Source organism: Martes martes (assembly GCF_963455335.1).
Source record: "Martes martes genome assembly, chromosome: 1".
Classification (NCBI taxonomy): Eukaryota; Metazoa; Chordata; class Mammalia; order Carnivora; family Mustelidae; genus Martes; species Martes martes.
Genome location: NC_137888.1, coordinates 111,417,991 through 111,438,065, shown reverse-complemented (window position 1 = coordinate 111,438,065; position 20,075 = coordinate 111,417,991). Strand labels below are relative to the sequence as shown.

Genomic DNA, 20,075 nt, shown 5'->3' with positions numbered 1-20,075 from the left:
CAATTTCAGTTAATTGAAAATTATTTAATTAAGTTACAAATAGCATAAATGTTACGGATGTGGTTTAGGATTGCCACATAACAGCAATAAGTACCTTTAATCGTATATTTAATATTATTTACTGAAAATGTATAAAGATATAATTATTTATGAAAAAAACCTTATCACTTTTATTCTTATTTTATGATAGGTAAAAAATTTTCAATGGGAACTTTAAATTGTCCATGAATAGCTTTGTAAACTATAAGATAATGTGAAAAAATTAATTACAGGTACCAAGAGGGTTATAATTAGACTGAAGGTAGATCTTTGAAGCCAAATCCTTCCAGGGAACATAAAGCTTATACTCAACAACCCAATAGGGAACTGAAAATTTGGGAGCATTCATAAAGACAACCTGCAACGCTTATTTTAAACAATCAAGAGGTGCAACATTTATGTTAAACAACCAAGAGCCATTTTACAGTTTGGCATAATACAGATAATTCCGATATTTCAATGAGTGGCAATATTTGAACAGAGTGGTAAGAAGGCTGCTACTAGTTTTCTTCAAAGAGTGGAATAACCAGGTGTTTGAGACACTTGTTTGCTGGAAGGCAGAGACTCAGACCAGGTGAGCTGGAGGTCTCTTCCTTCCTGTAGCTTCAATTCCCCTGCCTCTGGCGAATTTGGCCCCACAAACAAGAGAACCCAGTGTAGCTGTGGCACTTAGAACTTTAGGAGTGGGGAATTGCTTTTGGATCCTCATAAATAAAAGACTTAAAATCACTAAGGATTTTTGCCCCAAAACAATTTGAATTAGAAGTTGTAGCTTCCATATATATATATATATATATATATATATATATATATATATATATGTAAGCTATATCATCCTCACAAATATATATTGGAAAAAATGCTCGTGTTGCTGAGACCTTTATTTAACATTCTTTCTGTAAAGTTTGTTATTTTCAGTAAATTGTGTGGTGGATATTTTGCTTTCTGTTTCCAGTATGATCCTGAAAGAAAGGTGCAAATTGAGACAGCAGTTTAACATTTCCTTTTTTGTTTGTTGTTGTTTTTTTTTAGTTAAAATATCAGGAACATGTTCTTTCTCATTTTTCATTGCTTTTCAGTCGCCAATAGTAAGTTTTCCAAAATCACAGAGCCAGTTAGAAGAGCCAGAAAAGCAACTTACGTTTTCAGACTCTCAGTTTCATGCTCCTTCAAGTATAACCGATTTGTAAAAGTCTAAAACATTTTTCCATCTCCAAAACAAACTGCTTATAAAGTAAATTTTACTTATAAAGTAAAATGTTTATGAATGATGTCTTCTTCATGTGGCAGGCACCTGCATTTTAAAAGGACTTTCTCTGAATGCTATGAATCAGGAAGAATGACAATTTACTACTATACATGTGTTAATTGATTTTACTCTATTTGGCACCCTTTTCATTTTTTTTTTTTTTTTTTTAGACACTATAACCTTCGAAAATTTCAAAATTCTGTTGTTAAATCTCTTTTTTGCTTGGTTGGAATTTTTAATCATACTACTAATCTCTTTCTTGCAAAAATTTAAGAAGGAAATCTATAATGACACTTTAAAGGAAGATTGCATCACTAAAAAGCTCAGGTAAATATATTTAACAAGGTATTTAGAGTCAACATGATGTGCTGAATGAATGAATGAAGCAGCCTCATGTGGGAGGTAAATAGGAATGTAGAGCAGATATTAACATTCCAGCTTTACTGATATGGAAACTAAGGCTTGGATAAGGGAAGAGATTTGCCCAAATTGCATAATCACAGTAATACGTGGTGAAGTTCATGCCAGAATTCCAGTAAGTCCATTAATGTTTCACATCTCAGATTCTCATTCTAACAAAAGCAACATGAATCAATATTCTCCAATAATTATCCCAGCTGTGTTTAAGATTTCTCCTTATCAAAACTTAATTTGTGCTTAGATCCCTGAATTAATGCAAGTTTCTTGAAATAAAATGATTTCACCTGGAAATAGAAAAAAAATTTAGTGTATGATTATAGACAATTCTGCTAAGGGGATTTGTGGTTTAATTCTAATGCTTTATAATGAGAAAAACAAGAGTCGTTAAAATTATGGATAGGGAAGAGCTGGTAGAGTTGTACATAAACGTGCTGCTTGGCCATTTGATACATGGGGAATTTTTTATCTGTCATAAAAAGACTTTCAAAGGATAAATGCGATTAAAGATGGCACATATGAGCCTCAGGATATTGTAGAACATTACCACGTCCTTTACCTTTTATCCCATTTTGCACCTACGTATAATATTTAATAAAAATATTAACTTACAGTTTAATTACATTAAACTAACCAATATAATCAATTAAAAAGTACTGACTAAATTGTACGTGAAGGGCAAAAATATAAATTTTATCATATTCCAAAGGATGCACTTATAAGGTATATACTATGTATCAAGCTCCAGAAATATAAAAGTGAGTAAGACACCCTCCCTGTCTTCCAGCTGCTCCCAGCCTGGTCAAAGTGGAGACCCCTGGACTGCTTGCCCTGCCCTGGAATTTCTTCCTGCAACAGCAGACTCTTCCTAGAATGTTTCCATTTCTTTCAAGTACAATTGTTGTAAGTAACCATTTTTTAAACATTTGCATAGTACTTTATTATTTTGAAATTAATTTATCTTCTTTCGTCACCACATCAATCATGCTTGATCTACATGAAAAATATTATAACTGTACTTTTTAAAATAGATGTACTGAGATAAGCTGAGTTACTTTAGAATACTGGTATCCTAATTCCTTATACTGCATGTACACTTTCTTTTTTTTAAAGATTTTATTTATTTATTTGTCAGAGGAAGAGAGTGCACAAGCGGGGCAGGCAGGGGTAGGCAGAAGGAGAAGCAGACTCCCACTGATCAGGAAGCCTGATGCTAGGCTGGATCCCAGGGCTGGGATCATGACCTGAGCTGAGGATACACACTCAACTGACAGCAACTCAGGCGTCCTTTATATATACTTTCTAATACAATGAAGTCAATTAGTAGAAAGAGGTCGATCCTTAAGTTACATAGATATGGATATGCTTCTTGACTGGACATGCTACTTAGCTTCTCTATCTTAATATTTTCATCAGGAAAATGGGGCACAGATTTACTCTGTGGGTTTATTATAAGGATTACAAATAGTACAAGTGACTAGCACAAATTAATTATGCAAATAATAGCTATCATTATCCTGATATTGCTTTCTAAATCTGGCCACTTAACAAAATATGCCATGCCACTTTTTTGTTATGAAAAATATTTTCTTTATCCTTGTTCATTTTAAGAAACAAAGTTACTCGAAATCTAGAATTACGACAAGGTGGTAGAAAATAAATTTTAACAAAGTAATACTGAATGAGGGAAGAAATTTCACCAGAGTTATAAGTGACAACCACTCCAGCATGTGGTGTTACAGAATATTATGCATTATCATTAATTTCAGCAGTAATATTTTAATGAAATATGTGTATGAAAATATTAGCATACAACAGAATATCATAACAGGAAGAAAACAAAGGGAATTAACCTCAGTTATACTCAAAACATAATTATTCAGTTCTAATTACAGTAACAAAAGTGAATTTTTAATTGAAAATTTACTATAATTTTATGATACATATTTTTGTTTTATAGTTCATAAGAAATCTTTATTGACTTTTTTATTAAATTCTATGTTGTTAAGATGATGATTTTCACAGGTTTTGTGATATTGATGGTATAGCATAGTTATCTGTGTCATGAAAGCAAACCCACCATGGATATTATGGGAATGAAGGATCTTGTCACTGGAACTAGACTTAGCGGGGAAGGGCTGGGAAGGAATGGACCACAGAGAAGGCAGAGGAAGAGAGCATGCCTCTTAGAGCTCTGGTGTGGATAGACAAGTCAGAGTTCAGAGGGAAATGCAACCACCAAAGTGGTCCCATGGGAACCACAGTTCTGACTTGGTAGGTCAACAGCCAGGTTGCCATTAGTGGCATGGATGATATTTTAAAAGTTCATTTTTTTAGGGGCAACTGGGTGCTCAGTTGGTTAAATGTCTGCCTTCTGCTTAGTTCATGATCCCAAGGTCCTGGAATCAAGCCCCACATTGGACGCCTTGCTCAGTGGGGAGCCTGCTTCTCCCTCTCCCATCTACCTGCCACTTCCCTGCTTGTGCACTCTCTCTGTCGAATAAATTTTAAAAAATTAAAAAATAAAAAGAAATAAAAGTGGATTTGCCACATGATTACAGCCTTATGTGTCATGGGAACATAGAATTTCAGAAAGGGAGGGCATGCTCTTTGGAAACTGTTGAATTTAACACTCTCAACAATGAGACAGCAAGGCTCAGAGACAGTTAAGTTGGCCAAGGGAGAAGAGATGAAGGAAAGATTTAAGATGGACAAAAAAAGAGGAGGGAGCGTGGTGAAGCACAGCAGAGGGACTATTCCTGTGGGAGCAGCCTCCTGTGGAGGGTTGGGCTGATGGGACACTGATAAGGGTAAGGCTGGGCAATAGCCAGTTCAAGCCAACCAAGGCACCGGGAAATTACTGGCAGGTGATGCTAACTACTGCTCCAGAGAGGTACCCTGACAACTATCTGGCAAAAGAAGAGGGAAGGCTCAGTTAAAAGAGACCTCCAAAGAAGAGAGATCTCAGCTACAGAGAAGTTGGCCTGTGTAGAGAGGTATCCAGGGCTAAGAAAGAACTTAGGCCTCACCTTTTATTACCTCCCAGTATCCAGGGGGAAATGAAGCCCTGAGAGGCTGAGTGAAAGGTGCTGAAGTCAGGAATGCGATTAGAAGTCTGTTTCCTGACCCCAAAACTATGTTCCTCTGAGGCCAGCAGAGTCTCTAAGCAGAAGTTGTCCAGTAGGTAGAGATGCCAGTAGATAAAATATGGGCAAGAAGATTAAATTAAGTGATATGTAAAGATGAAGCCCAAGATACTGTGAAACTGAGACTTCATTCTCTAATATAGGAAAACAGGATGATGTGGGAGCATCCCTTGGCCATTCTCCCACTCAATAGCCCTGGTACTTCCAGCTCTTTTGTCTCTTTCCTTAGTAACAGGATATTATTGAGCCCAGCTCTGGGCTTAAGTCTTGCCTGAAGTTATAAACTACATAGTGACAAAGTTGGGACAGTGTTTTGGGACTGCTTACTTTGAGTTCTATTCCTTTGGGACAAGTTCAATTAATCTAATTTTATTAATCAAAAGTTCAAGTCATTGAAAGTATTTGAATAAGAAGTTAAAATTATATTTCTGAGGACCCTAAATCCAGTCTGCTAAATATATCTGGTTCTCTACTGCCCATGATTCGTTATATAGGAATCACTTCAAAACTCTAAGAAAAAAAGGGGAGAAACAAATGTCAACTTCAAATGCCTTATTGAATGACACCACAGTGTGATTCACTTACAAAGAGGAGATTTGAATTCATATCCACGGGAGAGTTTCTTTAGAAAAATTCCATGAGTGATGAAGAGTAGTATCAAAGTAAAAAGACACATACTGCGCCTGCAGTTTTGGGGGAGACCTCTCAATTTATAGCTTATACGGACATTAAAATCATCATAAATTATTGTTAAAATTATTTAATTTCTAGAAAGGTAACTTAGAAACAAATAATTATCACATTCCTAAACCTATAGAGTCTATCATTGTAATTTGAAAGAACAATATTTTGCATCAGCAAAACTCAATTAATTGAGTATACACTAATCCTACAGATCAAAACCTGAAATAAAGTTTTAAATTTGTTGTTAAACACAGCTCAAATGTATGTGTCAGATTAACTCTCAATTCAATCATTTAATAGCAAAAGCACTTCAAATACAAAAGGGTAGACTCTAAACTGTTATTAATATCATACTTGTATATTTGAGTTCCACAAGAAGAAAAACAGAGGATACTTTAGGTTTAAAGAACATAGAATATTGACTTTAGAATTTGATTAATTTAGGGATATATCTTAAACTCCAACTTTGATAGAAATAAAGATAAGAGAAACCTTTCTTTTCTACCTAGGCTTTTAAAAGTAGACCACTTTTATACATTTAAACATTTACTAAATTGGACATCTTCAATGCAAGCAAACTTAAGACTATTAGTATATATAGAGAATCATTATCTTGAGTTGTCCTTCTTTTTGTTTTGAAATGGTAAAGAAAAGCAATGAATAATCTAATAATTATCGAATTTCTGAATTAACTCCTCCTTAATTTTGTATTAAAAATTACCTTCTTAGATTTTCTACTCATTTTAGAGAGGGAAATATTACCAAAAACATTCAAAATCAAGATATAATAAAAACATTTAAGAAGCATGTGAAAAAAAATAAAGTAGCTCAAAGGAAAAAAAAACCCTAAAATTTTCTCATAGCTTTTAAATTTAACTTACCTTGTGAAAAATCAGGAGATTCTAACTTTAGAGTCCTCTCTGTGCAGTTTCTCCCAAACTCAGCCCTGATGGTGAGTTTTCTCTCTGAGTTTTTATAGTTTCAGTTATACACCCCTTACTCCAATCCCTGCCTTTGCTTTCTCTTACATCATTTCTAGATTTTCCACTGAACATTTTCTCAAGCCTCTCTTCAATCTCTCCCCCCACTCTCTTATTTTATTTCTCTCAGTCTTTCTCTTTCCCTATCCTACTCTTCTCCATATTTATTTTATCTATTGCTTTGATCACGGTATTTAAGTAGCACAGGATCTTGGGCTCTGGAAAATTTAAGTATACATTTATTATCGTGTTCAGCCTTAGACACATCACTTCTCCCTGAGGTTTTAGTCTAGCTAGGATAATTACAAATCATATTTGGGAAACAAAAATGCACTCGGGTTTGTCAGAAAGAAACTCACTAGGGTATTTCAAAGTAAGATTTAGGGAGATTATAATCAGAAACCCAAACTGATTTACTGGTGTATTTTTTGGACCTTTAAATGCAATGATCATCTAAATGGTGAGTGGTTTCAGCCTCGGTCAGGTGCACAGTGCTGTGTCAGTGAAACTGACAGCGACTTCAGAATTAACATTGCTATACTGGGAAGGTTGTCACTAACAAACCTATAAATACTGAACTGTGACATGTGGGCTATAAATGCAGATGTTGTAATCATTCTTATCTTTCCCAGCTCTCCAGTATTTTAATTTCCTTTTCACCAACACATTCCTGCCTCTGTCTGAAAGTTTTCTTCTTTCCCATTTCCTACTAAGCACATTTGCAACCTTACCCACACAGATTGTAAAAAGATAAGTTATTAAGTCCTAGAGGTATTATGCTGTTAGATCATTATTAGCGCATTTGATTCAACACTAGGTCTCCATCTGACAGGTAAGGAAACTGAGGCTAGATATATTAAGTGACTTTATAAGGCCACAGCTAGGAACTAGTAGTAGAACCAGATTTCAAATACATATCTTAATTCCATATCCAGTTCTTGTTCCGCAGCTTCATCCTGTCTCATTTTTTAAAAAGCTAGAAAAGGAATCCAAGCCAGATTATGTTTTGTGCAAATAGAAATAAAATTGTTCTTTTGGGTTTTTCTTTAAAAGTCATTTAAAATACTAGTCACCAGTGTAGAAACTATTACATGGTTAATTTGGATCTAGATGGGGAACTGACCAGAGCACACTGAGTTGGTGGGACAGTAAAATACTTTTTTTTTTTTTTTTTGAAGGGTTTCCAGGGATAACATATGTCTCAACAAGCTTGAAATTTGAGTAGTTGGCAGTGATAGTTCTCAAGTCAAGATAAAAATACAGCCTAATTGTGGACCCTTGTTTAGACATTACTGCCATAAAACGATTATGTGAGCTTGAATCCACATGATGGAAAACTCTCAGTATAGATTTAACGGATGCATCGTAATGCTACAAGAAGCCAATATTCTTGACGTACCTTCTACCCTTATTTGAAATGCCTCTCTCTCAGCATGCTGACAAGTGATATCTGCGGCTGATTTATTCCAGATCTGTCCCTGCTTAGACAGTCCAAAGATTCCACCCTATTTGTGGATTTTGTTGACCTAATTCAAAAGTTTGACTTAACTGTTCTGCAGCAGTAGAAATAGCAAGTTTATTCCAGGAACATAACCATGGTACATTTAAGCCATTTATACAGGGTTCTGCACATTATATATCCCTATGTAAATTGCTTATGCATTTATACATGATAGGGAAATTCTGTTACCTTGAAAGACAGAGTAGAAACAGGAGCATGTGAAGAAACTGAAAAAGAATATGCATCTGGTGATAGAAGGGAGAGACTAAGATGAGAAAGGGAGAAAATATTAATGAAAAAATTTCAGCTAGTGTGTCATTATTTAATTTGCATGAAAACCTTGCCAAAGAGGTATTACTATTCACATTTAACAGATGAAAAAAACTAACACTCAAATATGTGAAATGAATAGCCCAAGGGCTCACAGCTACAAAATGATGGAATCAGGAGTTGAACCTCACCTCTGTATCTGTCAGGAGTGTGACAGTAAAGGGATGGCATGTGGAAATGGAATAATTTGAGGAGAATTTAATGTGGGCAAGGTGTAGAGGAACCAAAGAGGATAACAGAGTACAGGTATCCCTAGTCTTGAAGGCTTAAAGGTAAGTAGAGACAGAGGGATATGGGTAGACAAAGTTGCTTGGCAGAAATGTGACCTTTCCTCAAGGGACACAGCCAGTCAAGAGCAAACAGGGGAGGGAATTTAGGAAATAAACACCAAAATTTCACTCTGCTTTCTCAGTATAATCTCCTATTTTGTTTACCTTCAGTCAAACCCAACTGGAAAAGGGATTGAATGGGGGCAGATAAAAGACCCAGCACATCATTTAACCTCAAAACTGTGTTAAAAGACATTCAAAATGAGTTCTTTGTGAAGACCAGCTTGACTGCAAAAGCCATGATTTACCTGAATTAAAATCTGATACGTCTTAACATTTTTTCTAAGTCAAGTTTATTGAGATGCGATTTATACACACAAAATCTGGCCTTTTAAAATGTACAGTTTTAGGAGTTTTGACAAATGTAAACATTATGTAACCTCCACTAAAATCAAGATATAGACTTTGTCTATATGCCCCCCACCAAATCTCCTTCCTGTCTCTTCACAGTCAAACCGATACCCAACCACCAGGTCCTGGTAACCACCGATTTGATTCTGTCCCTATAATTTTGCCTTTTCTGGAAGGTTGTAGGAAATTATACAGTGTGTAGTCATTGGTGTCTGGCTTATTTCAGTTAGAATAAAGCTTCTGTGATTTATCCATGCTGCTAAATGTATGAACACTTTTTTCTTCTTAGCAAGAGTGTGTGCTATTGGATTGGATGTACCACAATTTACTTATTCATTCACGAGTCGGTGAAAATTTGGGTAGTTTCCACTTTGGAGTGATTATGAATAAAGTTGCCATAAACATTAATGTAGAAGTCCTTGAGTTGATATTTATGTTTTCATTTCACCTAGACAAATACAGATACTGGATGCCTAAATCATGTTGGGAGTGTATGTTTAACTTCATAGGAAATAGTAAACCCAATTTCCAAAGTGGTTCTATCATTTTCATTCTTACCAGATATGTATGACCATTCCATTTGCTCAGCACCCTTACTACGATCTGATATTCATTGCCATTTTCAAAAATTTAGCCATTCTAATAAATGCATCCTGGTATCTCACTGTGTTTTCATTTGTATTTTCTTAATGACTAATGCTGCTGAGAATCTTTTCATGTACTTATTTCCCATTTGTATATTTCTGGTGAATGTTCAAATCTTTTGTTTAATATTCAGTTGTAAGAGTTCTTGATCTATCTGGACACAAGAATTTTTTTTTTCTTTTTAAAGATTTTATTTATTTGACAGAGAGATCAGAAGTAGGTAGAGAGGCAGGCAGAGAGAGGGGGAAGCAGGCTCCCCGCCAAGCAAAGAGCCCAGTGTGGGGCTTGATCCCAGGACCCTGGGATCATGACCTGAGCCGAAGGCAGAGGCTTTAACCCACTGAGCCACCCAGGCGCCCCTGGACACAAGAATTTTATAAGATTTGTTTCGTAATTCTTTTTCACTCTGTGACTTTTCTTTTCATTGTCATAACATTTTCTTCCACAGAGTAGGTATTTTTAATTTGATGAAGTACAATTGAGCATTTTTAATTGATCATGCTTTTTGTGCTCTAAGAAATCATTCTGATCCCTTTTATGTAGAGCTTTGATTTCCCCTGACAATTTTTTAATTTTTAAAAGTATATAAACCTTGCACATATTTTGTTAAATTTATTCCTGTTTAATTTTTTTGTTGAGGTATAATTGACATATAATATCATGTTAGTTTCAAGTGTGCAATGTAATGATTTGATATTTGTGTACACTATGAAATGATCACAATAGTTATCATTGATTTCCACTCAAAATCATAATTTTTTTCTTTTGATGAGAATTTTCAAGAGTTACTTTCTTGGCAACTTCCAAATACGCAGTACAGTACTATTAACTATAGTCTCCATGCTGTACATTACATCCCCATAACTTATTTATTTTATAACTAGAAGTTTGTACCTCTTGACCCATGACCTGCTTTACCAGTTTTATTCACCTTCAACCCCTTACTCCCTAGTGAATTATAACCTTGATTCCACTTGGCCATGACATATTATCCTTTTCTGGATTTGATGTGATATTACTTTTTAAGGATCTTTATTAATGAGGGGTATAGGTCCTTTATCTCTTTAAAATATATTTTTCAAGTTTTGGTAACAGGTCTCATAAAATGATTGGGAAGAACTACATGCTGCCTTAGTCCATTCAGACTGCTGTAACACAAATAACCATAGACTAGGTGGCTTAACCAACAAACATTAGTTTCCATGCTCTGGGAAATCCAAAATTAAGGCATCTGCTGATTTGGTGTCTGGTGGGTACCTAATTTCTGGTTCCTAAATTGTGGTCTTCTTAACATGTCTCCCATGACAGGGAGACTGAGAGAGCTCTCTGGAAGCTCCCTGATAAAGACAATATTCCATTCATAAGGGTTCTAGTTTCATGACCTAATCACCTCCCAAAGGCTCCACCTTCAAATAACATCACATTGGGGGTTAGAATTTCAATACACGAATTTTTCAGGGACACAGACAATCAGTCAATAACAACCCTCTTCTATTTGCTGGAAGAGTTTGTGTGAAATTTACATTATTTCCTCCTGAAATGTTTGGTAGAATTCACCAAGTGAGGTTATCTGTGCAAATAGATGCTTTTGTGGGAAGGTTTTTAACTAAAATTTCAAATTCTTTAATAAGTATAGGACTAATCAATGTAACTGATTTCCCTGAGTGCACTCTCTTGGCTCTCATCTTCCAAATAATATATTCATTTCATGGAATTATTAAAGTTATTTATACTTCTTTTTTCCTTTTGATATTTGTGCAATCTGTGGTGATGTCCCCCTATTTGATTCTTAACTCTGGTATTCTTTTTATTTTTATTTTGTCAGTCTTTTTTAAAATTAGTCATTCTAAAATTCTATAAATTTTATTTATCTATTAAAAGAATCATAATTTGGTCATTTTATTTTAATGATTGCTACTTTGTATTGTTTTCTTCCTTTTTCTTAATTTGTGTTTAATTTGCTCATCTTTTTCAATTTTCTTAATATGGATGATTAGATTATTGAATATAGATACTTATTTTCTTCTAACATAGGCATGTAGTACAATGTATTTTCCTCTCGGCACTGCTCTAGTTATATTCTATACATTTTGATATGCTCTGTTTTCATGTTTTATGTAATTCAGAATATTTTCTAATTTTCTTTAAAATTTTGACTGCTGATTTTTTAGAATATATGTCAGTTAATTTCCAAATGTTTGCTTATTTTCATATGTTTTTTTGGTTATTGACTGCTAGTTTGTTTTGTATTAAGGAAACAGATTTTGCATTATTTTAAGTCCTATGAATTTGTCAAGATTTGCCTAATGGCCAGTAATATAATTGTTGGCCTTGGTGAGGGTTCGTGTGTACTTTAAAAAGAATGTATATTCTATTATTATTGGCTGGAATAGTCTAAATCTCAGCTAAGTTGGCTGATAATGTTCAAATCTATACTTAAATGATTTTTGTCTGCTTGTTCTTCCAATTCCTGAGGAAGGATTGCCAATGTCTCCAAGTCTAAAATTTCTCTGTTTTTCTTTTTAGTTCTATGAGCATTTGCCTTTCATGTTTATGCCTTTTATATCCCTTTATCATTATGTAACTTACCTCTGTATCCTTAGCAAAACTCTTGTTTGGAAGTTTACTTTTTCTGACATTATTCAGACAGATATAAATTCACTATAGCTTTCTTTTGATTACTGATGGCATGGTGTATCTCTTCCCTACCTCCTTCCACCTTAAATCAATCTATCCCATCTGACACTCGGACAATCTCTAAATTTCAACTGGTGTGTTTTGACCTTTGCATTTAATGTAGTTATTGATATATTTAAAACTCCAGTCTTTAAAATTATTTTGTTTTGTTTCATCTGTTCCCTGTTGCCTCTAATTCTGCCTTATTTTGGATTATAATTTACACCTCTTGTTTATTATTTACTTTGTTGCTACAGGTTTACAATTTGCATCATTATGTTGCTACAGTCTTCCTCAAATGTTTTCCACTTCATACATAATGTAACAATCTTTCAGCAGTAGCCTTCCTCTTTATCCTCTCATCCTTTAGGGTATTACTGTCATGCATCTTAATTTTACCTGTTATGAGCCCCACAATTTTTTTCTCTTTTTGTTTTGTACAGTTAATTATTTTTAATGATTTTTAAAATGTTTAAAAATTCATATTAACTACATTTACTGTTGTTGATGCTGCTCTGTGTGTGTTTAGATTTACAGTTCCATGTAGTACCACTTTCTTTTTGCTTGAAGGACTTCCTTTAACATTTCTTATAGCATTTTGTCCAAGGAAGTGCTTAATTCATTTTTATTTTAATTTAATTTTTATTTATTTATTTATTTTTAAAAATATTTTATTTATTTATTTGACAGAGATCACAAGTAGGCAGAGAAGCAGACAGAGGGAGAGGAGGAAGCAGACTCCCTGCTGAGCAGAGAGCCCAATGCGGGGCTCGATCCCAGGACCCTGAGATCATGACCTGAGCTAAAGGCAGAGGCTTAACCCACTGAGCCACCCAGGTGCCCTCATTTTTATTTTAAATGTTATTATTGCTCAGGATAGGATTCTGAGGTGATTTCTTTTCTTCTTTCAGTACTTTAATGTTCATGTTCTATTTTCTTTTGGATTGTATTATGTCTGATGGAAAGTCTATTATCATCTGTTTGTCTATGATGTGTTTGATTATAGTTTTATTTATACTTACCCTGAAGGTCTCTGAGTTTCTGGTTGGTTTCTTTCATTAACTTAGGGAGAAAGTTGGCCATTATCTTTTCAAATATTTCTTTTGTCCCATTCTCTTTTCTTCTTCTGTTATTCTAGTTATACATATATTAGATCCTTTGATGTCCTCTATCTCCTGGAAGGTCTGATTTTTTTTTTTTTTAACTCTTTTTCTTCTCTGTATTTCAGTAAAAATATTTACTATAGCTCTAACTTCAAATTCATTTACTGTTTCCTATGCTGAATCCAGTCCCTGATACTTTTTGTTTTTAATTTTAGCATGTCATAGGCCTAGCAAATAAATGAGGATTTCGCTATGGCTTGAGCTTCTAAAAAATATAAATTCTCATGTAGCCTACATATTTACTTAAAAATATTAAAATATCAATTTTTTAACCACTTTTATGGTGACCTCTTCCTTAGGTGTTCTACCAAAGGTTAAATAATTTGTGCATCCTCTTTTCTCTCAGAGGGGCTGTAACCATTTGAAATATCTACCCCTGTTTGTCTATTGACCTCAGACTCCTGATGCACTGAAAAAAACTGTGGCTTTGTTTGATGTTGGGAAGGTGACATTGTCATGTGGCTTCCTATATGCTAAGTGGAAACACAAGTCTTCTTCCTTACATTCTTTGTGTGTTTTGCTGTATAGGAATATTTTGATAATCCCTTTCTGTTCATTTTTTCTAACAATATTGTTTTTATTATCATCCCAATTTTGTAGACATGCAGACAAGATGCATGCAAGATTGCATGAGAGATGCAAAGCGTGTCTCCCAGCTAGGTTCTTCCTTTTCTACTGCATTTATCATATATATAAATCATCCCTGTAACAAAATTCATAAGTGGGAGAACTGTTTTCACAAGCTTCCTCATATTTTCATTGATATTTATCTTGAAGTGAACTCCAGCAAGCCACATTTTCATTTCATATGATCTTCAGGGTCAGAAGACTGAACACTACCTCTGGCCCCTGTAGAACTCCCCGTGTCACTCTGGTTCACCTAAATTTTTGAGTTATTCCACACCTAGGGCACACTGAACCTATGTACTTTCTGTAGAGTCTTCTACAACAGTCGAGAGCTTTACAGACCCCCTTTGAGGAAAGCACATTAACTTTATTTTATAGGGCTAGAACTTCAATTGGTCTGGTTGGCTATATTTCAAAATAGTTTTTACAGCCACACCGTTTGCTGAACCTGATGGAGTACCTTTGCTGCTTGATACTCTGCTCATTACACCCTTCCCCATTAAGATCCCTCCCACTGGTCACGTTAATTACAGAATTCTGTCTGCTAAATTCTAGCAGTTCAAACCACTAACGTTATCAGTTTAAGGGCACGGAAATGCTGGGACACCAGAAACCCACTAGAAGACCAACTAATATATATACTAGTTCTCTCTCTCTCTTTCTCTCTCATGCACACACAGTACCTAAACACAGAATGATATAATGACCTGTCAGCATATTGCACTTCAGAATTTACAAGTCTTTATGTAATTTATATTACTGCTATTGTAACTGTTCTCTTATGGATACAACAATACTCTTAAATAATAGGCAATTATTATTATTAATACAATTATACAATTGAAAAAACCCCTGAAGTTTAAAGAATTATATTTGCGTGTCCCATTAATATTCAGGTAGTTTTGCTGGGTTTGTGGAAGTCCTGACCCTGTTCTCAAGGCACCTATATTTGAATGGAGAAGACAAAATTGAAATTCAGATAACTCCAGGATGGTCTCCATATTATTTTGTGAAGAATTCAGCTCTCCTTTTTTTGTTTTTTTTTTTTTTTAGCTTATTTACACTATTTTTATAAGGTAATTCCCTAAAGGGTCACCTGATACTCTGGAACGTTTTCCAACTTCATATTACATATTTTTATCATGTTTTCTCATGTTGAGTCAGGCATTCTTTGTCTAAAAGTTACAGACAATTATAGGGGTAGACAATGATTAATAAGAATAATTTATTGATTACCTTTTTGATACAGACATTGTGTCTATATCAATTTGATACAGACATTATGTTTTTGAGGTCTTTATAATAATCAGCATTTATTGAAAACTTACTATGTGACAGCATTGTTTTTAAATCTCCACTTCTATACATTGAAGTAGACATTATGATTATCTTCATTTTACAGAAGAAAACAAAACTTAGCTGAAGTCAAGAAACTAGTTAATGGTAAAGACAAGATTTCAGTCAAACTTTTCTGATGTTAAAGTTTTTGTTTCTAACAACTACTCTGTAGTGTCTCTCCATGTCATCCTAAAGAGTACCTTATAAGGTAGGTATTATCTAAAATTAAATTATGGGGAAACGTGGTTTGGAATATGTGCAAAGTCCTGCAGGTATAAATGTGAGACCTGGGATTTGTGTGCCTGGAAGACTAATCCAAAACCTTTCCTCTAAACCCTACTCAAGACTGTTTTCCACTGTGCTACACCAATGACACTGTACAACACCAGTGATAGCTCTGGGCATCCCAGCCTTTCCTGCTATGCATCTATTTAGGCCATCAACTTCCATCACTGTGAAGAGGTAATGTTTCTGTGAATTATGCATCCCTCAAACTTGTTTCTATGAATGGATACTGGGAAGGATCCCCAGATGTATCAAATAAATTTTGTTCAGTATTTACACTGGGACCTCTCAAGTAAGTAGGAGAAAAATCACCCACAAAGTGATCCAATTCTTGAAGTAACTAGTAAAGCAAGGCTTTACCCTAAGTAAACATACTCAGTATAAATAAACACTATGATATAGATGCCTAAAAGTGTTAAGAAAATTTTTAAATGTGGATACGATATCTAAAGGATGGAGGTAATAGTCTTATTCTAGGTTGGTAAGATTGTACCATACTTTAACAGAGATACAAAGAAAGTAGAATGTCCCAGCATAGGGTTGGGTCTGTACAACAGTTAATCTAAGGATTATTAGAAGTATGGATTTTTTAGGACAAAAAAAAATCTATAAAAAAATCATTATAATTATCTTGAGTAGTAAAATACAGAAAGATAGATTTGAATTCAATAGGAAACAAATGATTATTTATCAGTAACATTTTTATTTAATACTTTTTGACAATAAAACTATTCCTTTCAAAAAACAGCCCCCACATCAAAAGCTACTTAGGACGAAATGGAACTATCAGATGTGTTGAAGAAAGGATTATCACATCAAGAGGGAGGTGAGATTAGGAAGTTCCTTCTAAGCTTTGTGATTCAATAAACAAAAATGAAAAATTAATATATACTTATGTTCAAATAGATGAGAGAAAGGTTTGTTTAGATAATCTATATAGTGATCAAAATTCATACATATGAGGGGTACCTGACTGACTCACTTGGTTCAACTCTTGATTTTGGCTCAGGTCATGATCTCAGGATCATGAGATTGAGCCTCACATCAGGCTCTGCATTCAATGGGGAATCTGCTTGGGATTCTCTCTCCCCTCCTCCCCCTACCCCCTGCTCACACATGCTCTCTCTCTCCAATAAATAAATAAAATCTTAAAATATATATATACATATATATGTATATATATATATGTAAAAGTTTTAAAATATAAAACACATACCCTAGGGACGCCTGGGTGGCTCAGTGGGTCAAAACCTCTGCCTTCAGTTCGGGTCATGATCCCAGGGTCTTGGGATCGAGCCCCGCATCGGGCTCTCTGCTCAGCGGGAAGCGTGTTTCCCCCTCTCTCTCTGCCTGCCTCTCCGCTTACTTGTGATCTCTGTCTGTCAAATAAATAAATAAAAATTAAAAAAAAAATTTTGACTTGCTAAAAAAAGTTGAAAGGAAAACATTATCTTTACCAACTTAGTTGGTAAAGATAATGTTTTCCTTTCAACTTTTTTTAGCAAGTCAAAATTTATGTCTGAATGCTATATGTATTTTTATATTTTCATATAATTAATACTTCTTTGGCAATATTTTCTTATTCAAAGCTTGCTCTCTTTTGCTATCCATTCTTCCTCTTAAATGCATAAGTACACCCACTAGCATTTACGATGTCTTTAAGACTTTGTGTACTATAGGTGAACAGATGTTCATCAGAGGCAAGCAAACTACCTTTTTTTTCATGCAGAATCTTCATGTCCCACAGCCTTCTGCAAAACTGGACTTCTGACGGCCAGGCATGATTTAATTTAGAAATATCCCACAGTTTTTCCCTTTGTGGATTAGAAGTAAGATACTCGGGCGCCTGGGTGGCTCAGTGGGTTAAGCCTCTGCCTTCAGCTCAGGTCATGATCTCAGGGTCCTGGGATTGAGCTCCACATCCGCCTCTCTGCTCAGCAGGGAGCCTGCTTCCTCCTCTCTCTTTGCCTGCCGCTCTGCCTATTTGTGATCTCTCTATCAAATAAATAAAATCTTTAAAAAAAAAAAAAGAAGAAGAAGTAAGATACTCATTGGAACAATGACTCCCTGGCACCATTTTTTCCTCCATGAGCTGGTGTAATTGGGATTCGGAAGTGCCAACTGGATCTTTACTATCCTGAGCCGGTTTTGAACAAGTATCACATTTTTGGGTTCCTGGGTTCTTTATCAGTGAAATAAGGAGCTTATTCAAATGATCTCTAAGTCCTTTTCCAGATTTCCAGACTCCCATTTACTAAGTGAGGCAATTGCCTATTTGACACTGTGTCTACATCATCTACACTGTTGTCAGTTTCATTTCCATAGATATCTCGGGAGAATCTTCTTTGTAGCAGGTCACAAGAAAGTCATCATGCAGGAAAAAGAGTTTGTAAAACATAGTCCTTGTCTTCCAGTAACTTAAGGTCTTACAGAGAAGAGGTTAATTTAAAAAATAATGACATTTCAATGCGATTGGTACTATACAAATGGTATGAAAAAAAAGCTTTATGGAAGCCTATTTTAAACATGATTTGAGAGATTTACCTTCTGTCATATTATTTTAGTTGCCAGGGTGCCTGAAGAGTGGCTGACAGATCTCACCCAAACATTAAGTATGTGAACACATGTTTTTTGAATAAAGAGGTATCTTACCATCCACAGGCCAACATTAGAGAAGGGACCTTTAAGGTCCACACTTAAAATCATAAATGCACAAAAGTAAATTTTTTTTTTAATATCCAATATTCACATCTTCTTTCAGTTTCCATGAATGTATATAAGAAAAAAGCAGTTATCAAAGTGCAGGCTTAAAATTATCTTACCTACAATGACCACCATGAAGTATTTCCTCTAGTAGAAATCATACGTGCTTGTTTCTCTATATTTCTTAGAATATAAAAGAATGCTGTTTCTTCCATTTCACATTGAGTCTCTGTTTCAGCATTTACACTGACTGCTCATTACCTGAAATAAACTCTCACTCATTTGTCTGCCAAGTTACTAGAATTCACTGACCTGCCAAATGGAAGCAAAACTAGATACCTCTCATTAAAATGTATATTTCAGCCATGAATCTAATTATAAATGTGGGTATGGTAATATGAAGTTGAATGTGAAGTTGAGGTTTAATTTTGTGCAGAGTTGACAAATGGAAGCTCTGTGGGTGTGAGCAAAGCCATCCTCTTCGCAGTCTGCCCCATGATACTCTCTAGTTTCATCGGGCCATCTCAGAGCAGCAGTGGGGTGTTGCTATTGTGCTAATTTTTCCCTCATGTTTAAAGCCTAGCATGAAATAGCAACAAAAACACATTAAATTATTGGAAAAGATTTCATTATTTTATAAAAGAAACAGAATAAACTAAAAAATCACAGAAAACGAGAAACATTGACGTTCAAATATTGAAGTACTTAATTACTTAATTAAAAATTATAATGGATAAGGTGTTTTAAAACTTAATAAATCACTTTTCGAAGACTCCAAGATCATTAAGCAACAAAACTCCCAATAAATTGTTTCACTTAATTATTTTATTTGCAGCTTCTTTGGCATAATGATATTACTGAAACTTTTCTCATTGAGGAAAAAGCACCTATTTCATTTTTTATTATTTGTGATTAACTGATCTAAACAACTAGATGGGCCTGCATTCCTATGAAGGTAGGAATGAAGAAGGGTGATATTTATGTGAAGGTAAAGGAAATTGGAACAAAGAATGGCCCATTTACTTCCACATTACCAAAATGTGGGATCTAATAATAACAATACCTGCTAACATTTACTCAGTGCTTCCTCAGTGCCAGCCCTCTTGTCTAATCTTCACAGTAATTCTAAGAAGCAGGCATTATTATTAATCATAAGTTTAAAAAGAAGTGACTTAGGCAAGAAGTGCTTCCATGACTTATGAGCAGTCACCCAAGCGGAAGTGGTAGCGGTGGGATTTCAACCTGATGTGTTCAGAGCCCACCATTCCAACTATATACCATATGCCTCCTGAATATAAGTAATTTCTATTCACCCCTTTAATTAGAGCTAGTGACCTTGACTTACACACCTATCTTTTCATTCTTTCTTTTCTTTTGTTTTTTCCCCTGGAACCTTGCTAGGTAAAGAAAGTATTTGGGAAAATTCAAAGAAAGCATATGGAACAGGTTATACTAACCACATGTCTATTAAAAAAAAGAAGAAGAAACACCTCTTTTTAGAAGTAGGGCTAGGTAGATTAAGGAAGGAAAAATCAGATGCAGGGCTATAGAATCTGGCCCAGCCTTTGTTCCCTTAGTCCAGAGAATTCCAGATCCCAGGGAGAAGGCTCCC

At 34.8% G+C, this 20,075-nt stretch overlaps 1 protein-coding gene across 1 annotated transcript in view; it reads right to left on the bottom strand.

The window, feature by feature from the left end:
• The window catches only part of OSTN (osteocrin), a 40,975-nt gene extending 34,492 nt beyond the window's left edge, over positions 1–6,483 (bottom strand). Inside the window, exon 1 of the mRNA XM_080819645.1 lies at positions 6,417–6,483. The gene's annotated coding sequence lies outside the window, so the exon portion shown is untranslated. The remainder of the gene's footprint in view (positions 1–6,416) is intronic.
• Between the last annotated feature and the right edge of the window lie 13,592 nt (positions 6,484–20,075).